This window comes from Crotalus tigris, unplaced genomic scaffold, assembly GCF_016545835.1.
Source record: "Crotalus tigris isolate CLP2741 ecotype Arizona unplaced genomic scaffold, ASM1654583v1 scf7180000017765.3138416, whole genome shotgun sequence".
Lineage (NCBI taxonomy): Eukaryota > Metazoa > Chordata > Lepidosauria > Squamata > Viperidae > Crotalus > Crotalus tigris.
This window is the reverse complement of record NW_024096620.1, coordinates 2,380,945-2,395,185: the sequence shown is the minus strand read 5'-3', so window position 1 is coordinate 2,395,185 and position 14,241 is coordinate 2,380,945.

The window sequence follows — 14,241 nt, the reverse complement described above, 5'->3', positions numbered from 1 at the left end:
CTGTACTCTAAGGGTGGCCTCCCCCTTAACATACACCATAGAATTCTGAAAATCTGTAAATATCAGATTGGATGGCCTAAGTTTAACTCAAAGGCCACTGTAGCTGCATATCCTTTTGAATGTGTTAATAGAAATAATGGAGACAGAGGACCCAGTGTCCAACTCCATTGATAAGGGAACCCCTTGCAGCCTTAAGTTGATGGAAAGTTTCTTCTTAAGAGGCTTATGTGTCCCTGTCCTTAAAATACTCCTCCACAATGCGCAGGAATCCACCCTATGTTGCCTGGGGACCCTGGTACCTTTCAGACGCAATTCTTCATGAGGTTGAACCTTCTGCCAACCCAAACAGATGGATGCAATGTGGCCTTGCCTGCCACACGTTCTGAAAATGGCGGAGTGGAAACTGCAATCAGCTTGCTTGTGGTGTCCTCCGCACCCGAAGCATTGAAGAGATGCTGGGGTTTTGTCCGGACGTTCCTTCTGCCTCCTTCCAGCTGGCTGGGAAGTCTATCCACCTCTTCTTCAGGATCCACTTCCGATCCTTCTCTAGCATCCTCTTTATGGATGGTAGCTATCTCTGGAGGGCTCTTGGTGGGCCGTAGGGTCTTCACAGCCCCGCCTGCTGCTTCCTCAGCTGTCACCTCTCGTAACGCATCTTGGAAAGAGACATCTTCTTTAGCAAAAATCTTCTGCTATAAGTCTCTGTTCCTTAAACCGCATACGAAGCGATCTCGCAGCCTCTCTTCCATTCTTAAACTCACATGGTCTGGGTGCTTGCCTTAAGGCCACAATAAAATCCGTAGCAGATTCACCTGGCCTCTGGTCTCTCTGCTCGAATGCATGCCTCCAAGCAATAACAGATAACTTTGGCTGGAAGTGTTCCTTTAACATTTTCTTCAAATCAGTATACGCTACTGACTCCAGAGGTACAGGGGCCACCAGATTCTCTGTGATTTCAAAAGCTTCCTGTCCACAGACACACAAAAGAGTTGCAGCCTTCAAGCTATCATCTCTAATTTGATTTACTCTGAAGTAATTCTCCACCCTTGCAATGTAGGAGTTCCATCTCTCTGGGTGTGAGACATCAAAATCAGACAAATGACCAATCTTCGCCATCATACCTTTACTACCTTCACCACTCGCTCCTCTGCAAACTTCTGTTTGGGGAAAGGGTCCTTTAGCTGAGCTCACCCTCCAGCGACACTATACTGGCAGGCTGGGATGCTGATTGAGATGCTGTCTTCCCTCTTCAGGACTTCCTGGGTAAGTCCTTAAAACTTTCTCTTTAGTTTGCAAAGAATCCCACTTTCGTCGCCAGTGTTAAATACTCCGTTCGCTTGTGAATGATGAATAAACATGACAAAATTCAACAGTTCTTTATTCCTCTTCAAACAACACCCGAACGAACGGCAACAGGCACGCAAGCCTCTTTATGTGTCCAGAGACCCGGACAATGGCAAACAAAGTAACAGAGCATTTTCGCGCCTTGCACATGCGCACAAGGCCGGCACCACTCAGTCTGGTCCCAGGCAGCTTTTGGAATGCCCGGGACCAATGCAACGTCCTGAGCCTGCTTTTGCAGGGTCAGGATACAACAGTAATATTATACTGTGTATTTATAAGAATGACACTTTAAAATGCTTTGAAATCTCCTTTGCTACAGTATATATTCCTTGAAAGCAGTATGACTTTTTTTTTTTAATCTCTGGGCACATTTTGGAGATCAAAGATTTCCAGATTCTGATAGCTAAAAGTGATTCACTCACCTAAACACCCACATATGAGATCAGGACTCCTGGGACTAAAGAGCACCAGAAAGAATATAAACATGGCAATCTAGGAATGTTTCCTTCGAAGGAGTAATCAGTAAATGAACCTTTACTATCAACTTCTGTAGAAACACACAAAAGAGAAAAGAGGCATCATATTAAATCATCCTGTTTCTTGGATGTCAGATCTCTCATTCTGTAGGATAAAAGTATCTGATCTCTTCTGCAGGATAAAAGAGGCACTTGGCTTTAAACTCTTTATTTCATAATTGCACCTTTGCACCATGAAAATAAAATGCTTACTGTTAGTTCTTGGGCTACAATGACAAACATTTCTAACAACAGAATTAGATTTCCTGAAGTCTTCTGGTCAAAATTCCCCAAATGTTCCTCTACTTCAGGAGAGGGGAAGCAGGTTGAAACAATTTAGCACTGCTCTTTTGCAGATTCTTTCAACTCCTTCCAACCAATAGATATTCATCCACTGGACCAGTATGGAAGACAGGAGATCCCAACCTATTTGCCCAGAGGTCCTTTGGGTCTTCACCTCCTAGTCCTCTCACCTCCTTTGGGATAACATCACAGTAGCTGCTGCCACCACCACTTATTGTCTTCCATGCAGAGTGGGGCCTACCTAGCAGTCTCTTCACTCCCAATGCCAAGCAGTAGCATCAGAAAAAAAATATTTCTCTCTCTTTAATTGTGAGGGTGACCAGGTGAAGTGCTGCTTCTTAGTTCCACTCCACAGTAAAGGAAGAGATGGGGAGGTAGCAGGTTTTGGTACCCAAGGAGCTTCTCTTAATTCAAGGGGATTGATGTTGAAGAGAGGAAGAAGGTATTTTATGGTACTGGGAGAATCAGTAACAAAAGGCTGCTTCCCACACTTCTTTAGCACCTCCATCCCCAATTTATTCTGTCACTCACAGCAAGAAAAGACAGGAGGATCCTGTCCTCTGGTGTCACAGGAATCACCTTGTAGAGAACTGATAGCAGAAGTCTTGGAGAAGTCACAAGAGGGAGACCAGAAAGACAGCGGCTGTAATGGCACAATGGAAACCCTGGTCCTTTTTCACATGCATGGTGCCTGCAATGCGTCTTAAATAGGGGCAATTTTCATTACATGGTCATATTTACCAGCTTGACTTTCCTGTACCCCCTTCCTCTGTAGCTGTCTGTGCCTGCTATTTTTTTCTCTCTTCATCCCTCCTGGATGTTGAGAAAAAAGGAGGAGGAGGGGGGGGGAACTCAGCTTCTCTCTCCCTTCTCTTGTCACAGCCATGGGTATCTAATACCAAGTAAGACTGAGCTATTTCTCACCCTATTTCTCTTCTCCCTCTCCTGCTTGTGCTTCTTGTGCAGAGAGAAACCCTATTTTGTTTTGTTGCCAAGGTAAAACAGGGAACAGAAGTACGCTTAGCATATTTTTACATCAGCTCCCATAGTGGTAAAGCAGACTTTGATGCTATCATGAGGAAAATACAGAAGGATTATTATTTCATTTTCTATTACTTTCCAATAACTAAGAGTTGCATCTGATGATCTGGATTTACAAGAACAAAATCGTGTACCATAGTAAATAAGTTAATTCTTGAGATACTACCATTTTTATTTGCTGCAATTGACAAAAAGCACTATTTTCCTTCTGGAAATCAACCCTAAAAACACAATTCCACACATTGCCAATCAAGTGCCTTTTCTATAATACTATGATATACTTGACTCCTTGATCCTTTTGATCTTTTTTTTTTTGAAACATCATCAGAAATGTAAATGTAAATCAGCAATTGAAAATTTCAAGGAGCTCTTATTTATTCATAGACAGGTTTGCATAGAATTCATTTATGATGAAAGATCAACCTTTATATCACAGGAAAAAAAATCAGCTTCTCAAGAACTTCACACACACACACACATACACAAACATACACACACACACACACACACACACACACACACACACACAGAGGCACAAGTAATTAATTTATACTGAGTTTTTCAGGATTTCACCCAGAAGATAACTTATTTCTATCATTGTCTCTTTATTCTTTAATTACTGGGGTTTTTTTGCAAAAATTGAACACAGAAATATACAATATAGTATATTGTAATAAGAAAGAAGTATAATAAGTTGAATAAGTAAAAGTATCTTTTGCAACTAATCTTATTAATTCTCCACATCAAACCTATATAACTATAGGTTAGCTATATAACAATAAAGGAAACCATTACCGATATCGATATTACCGATATCGATATGTATATATATTCAATAATGATGGTGAAAATGCGACTCCCGGGCATAATTATAAATGGAATGAATAAAGCGCGTTCACCAGGAGAGTTTAAAGTTAAAATACTTTAATTAAAGTATTTTACTATATTAAAAGGTTGCCAAGCTTTCGTTGGGAAAACTCCCCAACATCTTCAGGGCTGAGAGACCGTTTCTAACAAGGTGATTCAAACGGGTTCCATAGACGTCTGCGCGTGGTTCCTAGACTGTGCTAGCATTCCCTGCTGAACAGCTGATAGGTGGGAGGGGGAATCGGAGTAAAGATTTCTTCCGTCGTTCTCTCGAGCACTTTTGTTCACATTTCCGTCGACCTCAGGGGGTATTGTTAAAGTTATGTTCTGCCCTCTCCCGGCAGTACTGGCTCTCGTTGCAGTGGGGGGATTTAGTTTGATGTCATTGTGTATCCTACCATGGAGGCGGGGCTTCATCGGCTGCAATTTAACATCTTTCCTCTGCTGCGTGCTCCCGTATTTATCTTCGCTCGCATGTACAAGCATCAACTGGATGTGATATTTTTCAATGTTTGAATCATCCTCCTCCATCATGGTGTCCGCCATGCTCATCTTCCCTCGTAGGTTAATATTCAAGTTAAATCCCCCCCATTTCTGTGAGCAAAAGTCTGTTGGTATTTGGGCAGATTCCCTGCTCATTAAAAGGGAAAGTAACATGAGCGGGGAATCTGCCCAAATACCAACAGACTTTTGCTCACAGAAATGGGGGGGATTTAACTTGAATATTAACCTACGAGGGAAGATGAGCATGGGGGACACCATGATGGAGGAGGATGATTCAAACATTGAAAAATACCACATCCGGTTGATGCTTGTACATGCGAGCGAAGATAAATACGGGAGCACGCAGCAGAGGAAAGATGTTAAATTGCAGCCGATGAAGCCCCGCCTCCATGGTAGGATACACAATGACATCAAACTAAATCCCCCCACTGCAATAAGAGCCAGTACTGCCGGGAGAGGGCGGAACATAACTTTAACAATACCCCCTGAGGTCGACGGAAATGTGAACAAAAGTGCTCGAGAGAACGACGGAAGAAATCTTTACTCCGATTCCCCCTCCCACCTATCAGCTGTTCAGCAGGGAATGCTAGCACAGTCTAGGAACCACGCGCAGACGTCTATGGAACCCGTTTGAATCACCTTGTTAGAAACGGTCTCTCAGCCCTGAAGATGTTGGGGAGTTTTCCCAACGAAAGCTTGGCAACCTTTTAATATAGTAAAATACTTTAATTAAAGTATTTTAACTTTAAACTCTCCTGGTGAACGCACTTTATTCATTCCATATATATATATATATATATATATATATATATATATATATATATATATATATATATATATATATATATATTAATTACAAAGAATACAAAGAAAAATTAGGGATCTTTACAAAGCTAGGAAGAAGAGCAAATTATTTTAATTCCCACAATTCTGAAAGAATAATTTCCAGCTATTACTGGAAATAACTCCAAATTATTTCTGATGTTTGTGAGAAATCTACAGCAGGTGATGGCATCTGGCCAATATGAGCTGATTTTATACAGCTAATATTGTACGTTAACTGAATGCATATTTTAAAATTATGGCCAATTAACTGACTCCACAAAACATGGCAGAAGTTAAATGAGTTGAAGAGTTAAACAGAGGCTGTCCTGATTGGAATCTGGGTGAGAAATCATTAGGAAATCCTGATTTATAGTCAGAATAGGAAGAAGAAGTCAATAACTAATGGTTGTGTTGCTGCATGCAACTACAAAGAAGTCTCTGTGAAATCCTTATTTTCATATTTTTGCAGTTCTCTTGCTGTTTTGCCATTAGAGAAGTTTGTGCACTAAAGTCAAACTGTGTTAATGAATTTGAGGCAAATAAAACCAAACACTGACTGTGCTCAGAGGGGGTCCCTTTCTTTGTATTTTTAAGCAACAATATTAACTACAGATAAATAAGCTGTCTGCTTAACTTAAGACCTACTAAAGACTTTGAGCAGTGTTTAAAAACAGCTGTTGGAAGAAAGCTTACTTACAAAGTAGCCTTACTGTTGCAAGAAATTATTAACTTCAGACAGAATTTGAAATGGATTTGTTTTGGTTTAAAGATTTTCTCATCCTTGCTTCCTGTAACTGATAAAAAGAAAAAACAGCAGGTAAAGTTTAATGCAATAACAATAAGGTGACCAACTTTTTTACAACGAAAAGGAGGACATGAATAAATTGAAGAAAAAATATCGTAAATAAAAGAAACATTGTATTTATTGCAACAATAATACTGAATATGCTATAATATGATAAATGCATAATAAAACATTTGTAACAATAACATTTTATATTGCAATTATGCTTACATGCCTATTAATTATTTAAATGAGTACTTTTCCATTGAATGAATATTTTTTGTCAATGTATCATCTTCTAACAATATATTGGAAATATCTGAACAAGAAATATCCTTCATATTGAATTTTACGGCAAGTGCTGCAGCTAGAGTATCAACATTCAATCTCAATTTCTCACTTGTCCAAAAATCTACACGGCTGGACTGCACAGGGGTGGGCGGTGGAGGCAGGTGTTGTGAGTCAGCCGCTCCAGGACGGCCACGTAGGTGCGCAGGGTGAGGTAGTGGCAGCGCAGGTCAGCACTGCGTAGAACACCAGCTGGCGCGTCCCATGGAAGGTCAACTGCCCGCCACGCCCCTGCGCACAGCCACCCCACCAGCACCGCTACCCTGCCGTGGAGAGCTGGCCCCGCGGCTTGCAAAGCACCAGCTGAGCCAGCTCTGGCCCTGAAGCCACCCCCCAGCACCACTGCCCACCCTGCGCATCCCCGTAGAGCCGGCCCCACGGCTTGCAAAGGCAAAGCACCAGCCACACCGGCTTCGGCCCTGCAGCTGCCCCCCCAATTGCCCCCCAACACCACCACCCACCCTACACATCCCCATAGAGTCGGCCCCATGGCTCGCAAAGGCAAAGCACCAGCCGCGCCGGCTCCAGCCCTGCAGCCACCCCCCCAGCCGCCCCCCAGCACCACCGCCCACCCTGCACATCCCCATAGAGCTGGCCCTGTGGCTCGCAAAGGCAAAGCACCAGCCGCACTGGCTCCAGCCCTGCAGCCACCTCCCCAGCCGCCCCCCAGCACCACCGCCTACCCTGTGCATCCCCGTGTAGAACCGAACAGGGAATATCAAGAGAAACTTACCGTTCCAGTCTCCTCCAGCTATCTTTGGAACTAAGTAGAAGATGGTGTAGCTGGATAGCAGTGAGAGGTGCAAAGTTCCTGCAACTTGCACATGCAAAGTTTGCTGCCTGGGTGTTTTGGCATGCTCAGCAGCAATTCCTATTGGCTTTCGAAAGCCAATAGGGGGAGTAGCACAGTTCATGCAAAAATTGAAAAATACCATCAAAAAAAGGTCTATGAGGGGGAAAAAAAGCCCTGCAGATTAGTCTTCAAATATAGAAAAAGAGGACATTTAGGAGGACACTTTTCGAGGGAGGACAGAACTCCCAAAAGGAGGACTGTCCTCCCAAAAGGAGGACGGTTGGTCACCTTAATAACAATAAGGTGAGCTCCAGATACTTTCTGTGAGGCTGGATTAGTTTAGATCAGCTAAAGCTCTATAAAATTAGGTGTTTTGGCATAATTGTATTAAAATTGTTTTGGATTGTTTTGTCTGTCCTGGGGTTTTCTTATTTGTCTCATGGGACCATGCATACATGTGACATTTACAGATCAATTGCATTTGGATTCTTACAGTACTTTTAGAAGAGATCTACCAAGATCAATGAGTCTTAAAATTAACCGTGACTATATGAATTTCCATTATTTTTTAGTCTATCCATTTATCTTCTTATTTCCTTTTCTCAAAAGCAAACAGTTTCTTAGAACAACAGAAATAAGCTATTTTCTCCAATATTAAAAACTAGTTGAGATTGTGCAGTTGTTTTGCTAAAGGGGTAGCTGAAGTCTTCTCAGAAGAAAGATGTCATCCAATAAGAACAGAACAAAATGAACTTGTAGAATTATGTCAAGATGTACAGTTGGAAGAACTAGAAACGAAACACATCTAGAATCATATGGGGCTCATGAGTCAGAAGCAGAACACATACTGCACACATAGTAAGTCCTATTGGAATGACCTCCAGTGGAAAGACATTTTCTTCCTAGTTATGGAAATTAAATTTCCCTTGAGTTGCACTTGTCTCTGGACAAACAAATGCACGTATCATATCATATCATCATATCATATTAGTACTCTTTGAAATATTTGCTATTGTCTTTTTCTGTTTTTTTAACTGGGGGTGGAAGAAAATTGGTTTCCATCTTCCAACTAGTCTATTTTGAAGAACCGTTTGCTTTTTAATAAAAGTGATTATCAGAAAAGGTGCTACTAAACTCTGATTTGTCACTCCCTTGTCTTATATCCCTTCAATCATTTCATTTTCCTTCTGAGTTTTGGAAAAAATATTGTGAATACCACCCAGTTCTTACTTGTCTAGCATAATCTTTTTATTTTTTATTCCATACAATTCAACAGTATTCTAGGGAGGCATTGATTTTATGTAATCAGTGTTTAACAGGAATTTACTGAACCCCAAATTAATTGTTTAATTACATCCTGACTTTATTTATTAAAATCTGTTTTAGCCTAGATTAACTTAATGCTCTGAAAATCAATTATGTTATTGTTAAACATAATGTAAGTATCCTTAGAATTAATAAAGATGAGAGACAATCGGAGCTATAAAAACCTGGTGGAGAAATGGAAAATTAAAGTTCTACAATGTAGAGCAATCTTTTCAGAAAACAGTTCTTGCACTGTTTAGGTTTTCTTTCTGTTGTTTTTTTAACCCCCTTAACATTCTTAAGATTTTCTAATCTCCTTCCTTTGCACTGCAGAGAGCTGACAGTAGTTCTGTTAGTTTTATACTGTTACACATACTTCTATTTCTCTGCTCTTACTTCCCAGTCTGTATAGTAAGAACATTCAAACAACACACACATATCCTTCCTGCCTTCGAATACAATTACAAGAATATGACACTGTATCAAAGAAACCTGTTCTTCTTTGAAAAAATTCTAAAAGCAAATTCCTTTGAGAAATGGTAGGAAAAAAAGTACAACTTTTTTCCATGTCAGACTAATTCAGTCGTTGGGCACCAACCGAAGGAAGATTATGAAAAGAGAAAGTGAAGGAAGACAGTTTGGAATTACAGCCAATTATGATCATTCCAGACTTAATTAATCATGGGAAAAGTGGCTTCAAAGAAATCTTCATGGCTAAACAGAGATTGGAACATGTTTTTCCAAGCCCAACATTTGTAGTAATGTACAGTACAATATTAATAGAAGAATGTTTTCATTAACTATAGCTAAGGTATAGGTCACGAACCTACGGCACGCGTGCCAAAGGCGGCACTCAGAGCCCTCTCTGTGGGCACACACACTGTCACCTCAGCCCTGCCTCCTCCCATGGCCCCCTCCTCACCAGCAACCCCCTGGAGGAGAGTCACCCCCGGGCATGGCCCACACAAAGCACAGCCAAGGACATGGTAGCCAGGCAGCGGGGACAAAACTCCGCCCTTGTGCTGCATCGCACGCAGATGATGCTGCGGGGCACGAGTGGAAGGCGTGGTCGCCATGGCACTGCTGGGCTGCCTGGGTGATCTGTGGTGGGCCGTGAAGGTGGTGGGTGGCCCAGTGGGCACGGCAGAGTATGGACAGGGGTGGGGGGGTTTGGGGCACTCAGTCTCTAAAAGGTTCACCATCACTGGTATAGGTAGAATTTACAAAATATTTCATTTTTTCAAAACTGAAGGCCATTTTTTGAAATATTTATTCAAAAGAATGAATCTTGTTATATTTGGTGGAGTTTGGTTAATAATCAGTGAACAAGTGCTTGATGCCTAGTGACTCCATGCAACCTTTTCTGCAATAACTTGCAAAGCTTCCTAGTCCAGTCCAATAGCCCATCCATCTGTCTTGCTTTTGGCCTTTCTTCTGCTTCTTTAAATCATTCCAAATATAATCATTTTTCTAGATTCTCATCCACTTTCATCATATGTCCAAAAGCTTCTGCTTGCTAATAATTATCTAAATGCAATAGTCACTCTTTATTTGGTCCAAGATGATTGACTGACTGACTGATTAAGCCAAGAGAGAAAAGAAAAATATCACTATATTGGGAATCCAGACTGCAATCCTAAGGAGATGCCAGAGAGCAATCCTCTATAAGAAACTGAAAGTGTAAAAGGCAGGAGAGTGGGGGGGAGTTACCTTTATTACTGATATTGTTCCCCAATACTCTCTGCCTTTGGGACCACTATCTTTTTTAGTTCTATACTGATATTATATATTTATTCTGACTTTAAAGACCATCATATTATTTTAAGATGGAGAACTCTTGGTTAATTTTTTGAATTAAAATTCTGGATTATTGTTTTTCTCACGGGGGTTCTATAATTCTGGTAGCAAATACTCCTAGGAGTTTTGTCTTTGAGTCAGCGGGAAGTGGAAGGAACTCTAAATTATCTCTGTCATCATCATCAAAGTAATATATCAACAGCAGCAGCAATCTAGGTTGTTTACAGATCTTGTTTTGATCAAATGGCCTCATTAAGACCATCAAGAGATTGATCAAGCACTGATTGGCTTTCTGAGCTATTTGTACTAGACATCTGCTGCAGTTACCAACCTTAAAAGCTGGCTGGATTTAGATTTCCAGCATTTCAGGACATACTGTTTCATCTTACTTGTTTTAACTGCCATATCCATACATTTCAATTGTTAATTTTGATCTGAGATGGTTTTTTATTACAATGACCAGTCACTCTCAAACAACATACTTCTTTGTTATATTCTCATTTCTTTTGGTAAACATGTGGCTATGTATCTGTTTAAATGCTATATGATATGGATTTTGCACTATTCAAGCTTAATTTCTTGGTTTATCATCAATAACAATTATTTCAAAGTTATAGTATTTTTTCACTTTGCTTAAAATAATTTTGCAAGAATAAATGCCAAGTTGCCCAAAATAACCAAGTACTGAATACTGTCTTGTTCAAAACAACTGTAAAATATAAGCAAGGCTAAAATAAATAGGCACTGAAAAATGCTGTTACAAACACACATAATCATTTACACCAGTCTGTGAAGTGGGAATCTTCCTCACTTCCCCCTAAGCGTGGAACAAATATGTCCTGGTATGTTTTCATTCTTCTTCTCGTTCTTAGCTCTTAGCTAAATAAGCTTACAGCCATTCTCCAATTTTAGACAAGCATTCTCCCTGTTCTCCTGCTATAACTTTTTTGCTATACATCTGATTTAATATGCTTTGGTTGCACATTACAATGATACAGTTAGGATCTATTCTTAGTTATTGTCTAGTCATGAATCCTGTGATCCACAGATGTTGATTTATACCAGGGAAGAATGCTGAGCTCTGTCAACTGTACCTAGTTAGATCTGCCACTCTTATATACATTATAGACCAGTGATGGCGAACCTTTTAGAGACTGAGTGCCCAAACTGCAACCCAAAACCCACCTATGCATTGTCGAGTGCTGGGTGGGTGTGGCCCATTGGGTGGGTGTGGCTGCAGTGGTAATAGTAGACTGGGTGGGACTAAAAAGTTCAATCAATCAATTCCAACTTCGGAAGATCTTTTTTTTCCCCGCAAGGTTGAAATTGACCTCTTTTTTTTTTGTACACGGTGGCAGAGGCCTAAAACGAAAAGGTTTTATAAAACCCAGCTGAAGGCCTAGGACTGGGGTGATGGTGCACATGCTCACAGAAAGGGCTCTGAGTGCCGCCTCTGGCACCCGTGCCATAGGTTCGCCACCACTGTTATAGGCTATCTCCTGCTTTTATTTCTTCAACAAAGGACTTGATTTTATTGTGTTGGATGAAGATTGTCCCATTTCGTTTACTCTGTTTTGATTTTGGCAGCACTAGGTACCATAATTGTTATTATATGCAGGCCAATCACAAGTGTAAGTTCTCCATCATGATCTACTGGCTCCTGCCAATCACAGAATCAGGAGAAGGTGCCTGGTCACTCCCCATCAGCATGGGCACCTATCCCACTGACTGCGGGTGAAGTTCACTTTATCACCTCCTTTACCCATTACACTTTCTCCTGGTCTCTTATCTGTCTGGTGGTCAATTCTGAAAGTTGACCCATGTTCAGAAATAATAGATTAGTTCTTATAACAGCAACATTGTACTTTATACTGAGTTATCCTGGATCCAACTCAATTCCATCCTCCACATGAAGAAGTCCTTTGCATTCAACCCCAGTAAGGTAGTTTCCCCCAGTTGCTAGGATACTAAGGAACAGTGGCCCATCCTTAGAACATCTCACCTGTCATTTTTTTAAAAAAGGCTGCTGCTGTTATTTAAACATTCAGTTTCATACACTCCTTAAGAAAGAATATGCAAAGCATGTATTACACTCTATGGGTCTCTAATGGTTTAAAACCATAACTGTATGAGAAAGGAAAATCTGATATGTTTTGTAAGTCTCACACCTGAAGGCTTAACTAGTTTTACACATGGCATGATAGAACATGAAATAAGAAAGAAACTTGCTCTTGTATATTCCCTTCCTCTGTTATTTTTTTTAAAAAATTGTGCATTCTAATGATGTAATAGAATAGTGTCAAAACATTTTTTCTATTGTATGTGAGTAGAAACCTAGCACACCAGTGAGATATAGTTTAATTTAGCTACTTTTTATCCTTTGACATTGCTCTCTCTGTATAATATTTATTCCATCTGTTCTTTCTGTCTATATTTCAATTTTCATCTATAAAGCATTATCATTGTACTAAGTATTGGGGGCTAGAGACTTAAGCTATAAGAAGCATTAATATGTTACAATCCAGATTATAATATAACTAATATATTTTTACTGAAACCTTTAAGAAAAAAGAAAGATGCTAACGAAAATTAATTGAAAGTAAGAAAAAAACTAAAAAGAAGGAAACAGAAGAAAAAGCAAAAAAGTGTAGGAAAAGAAAAAAGTTCAAGAAAAATAAAAAAGAAGGAAAGAAAATATAAAGAAGTATTTCTGGTGCTATTCATAGTAGTTATAAATTCAAATATATTTTGACATATCTGTCTAAAGTGATTATCATATTACTTCTCTTTCTACAATCTATTCTTTCTATTCATCTAAACCATAAATCATTAACACATTTTTTTCATTTTTTATGCAAAATGTCCATAGGAGTCTTCCAATCATCAATAAATATTGATAACCACAGATGTTAATCAATTGATTTCAGAAAAATGTATCAACTTCACCAATCATTCTTCCACAGTGAGTAGTGTCAAATCTTTCCATTTCTGTGCATCCAGTAATCTCATCTGTGGTCATATATAGGTAGTCCTTGACTTACAACCACAATTAGGACCAGAATTTCTATTGCTAAGCAAGGCAGTTAGGTGAATCACAGTCAAGTTTAGAATCTTTTTGCCTTTTGATTGTTAAGTTAATCACTGTAGTTATTAAGTGAATCATGTGGTTGTTAAGTGAATCTGTTTTCCCTTATTGACTTGCTTACCAGAAGCCAGCTGGAAAGGGTGCAGATGGTGAACACATGATCCCAGGATGTTGCTGCCATTGTATAAATACACTCCAGTTGCAAAGTACCCGAATTTTGATCACTTGACTGTGGGGATGCTGCAACAGAACTGGTCATAAATGAATTGAACAAGCATTAAACAAACAGTTGTAAGTTGTGGACCACCTGTATTGAAATCTTCCATGTTTTTTTTCCCCTAATAGTTTACCCATTAATCCTAACCCTGCTTATGTCCAATCCAAACAGCAATCTAAATGATTGGCAACAGCCTATTCAGGATTGATACCATAGTGGGGAAGGCAAACTATTGAAAGCACTCCTACGCTTCTATGCTATGGCACCAGTATGGATAGGATCTTATGCTTTTACTCAAAATTAAAAGAAAAAAGAAGCTCTAAGCATTAGCCACTTCTGTAAAATACTATATATTTCCACTTATTATCTCATATTTGGATACTGACAGAGTTGACTGGAAGATGCCAGGCTGAGAAAGCTTTCCTTAGTATTAAGGTCCTAAATTTCATGAGATAAACAATTTTCTTGAGTTAGACTTAATTGCAGGACCTCAGAAGCCAAAGGTTAATATCC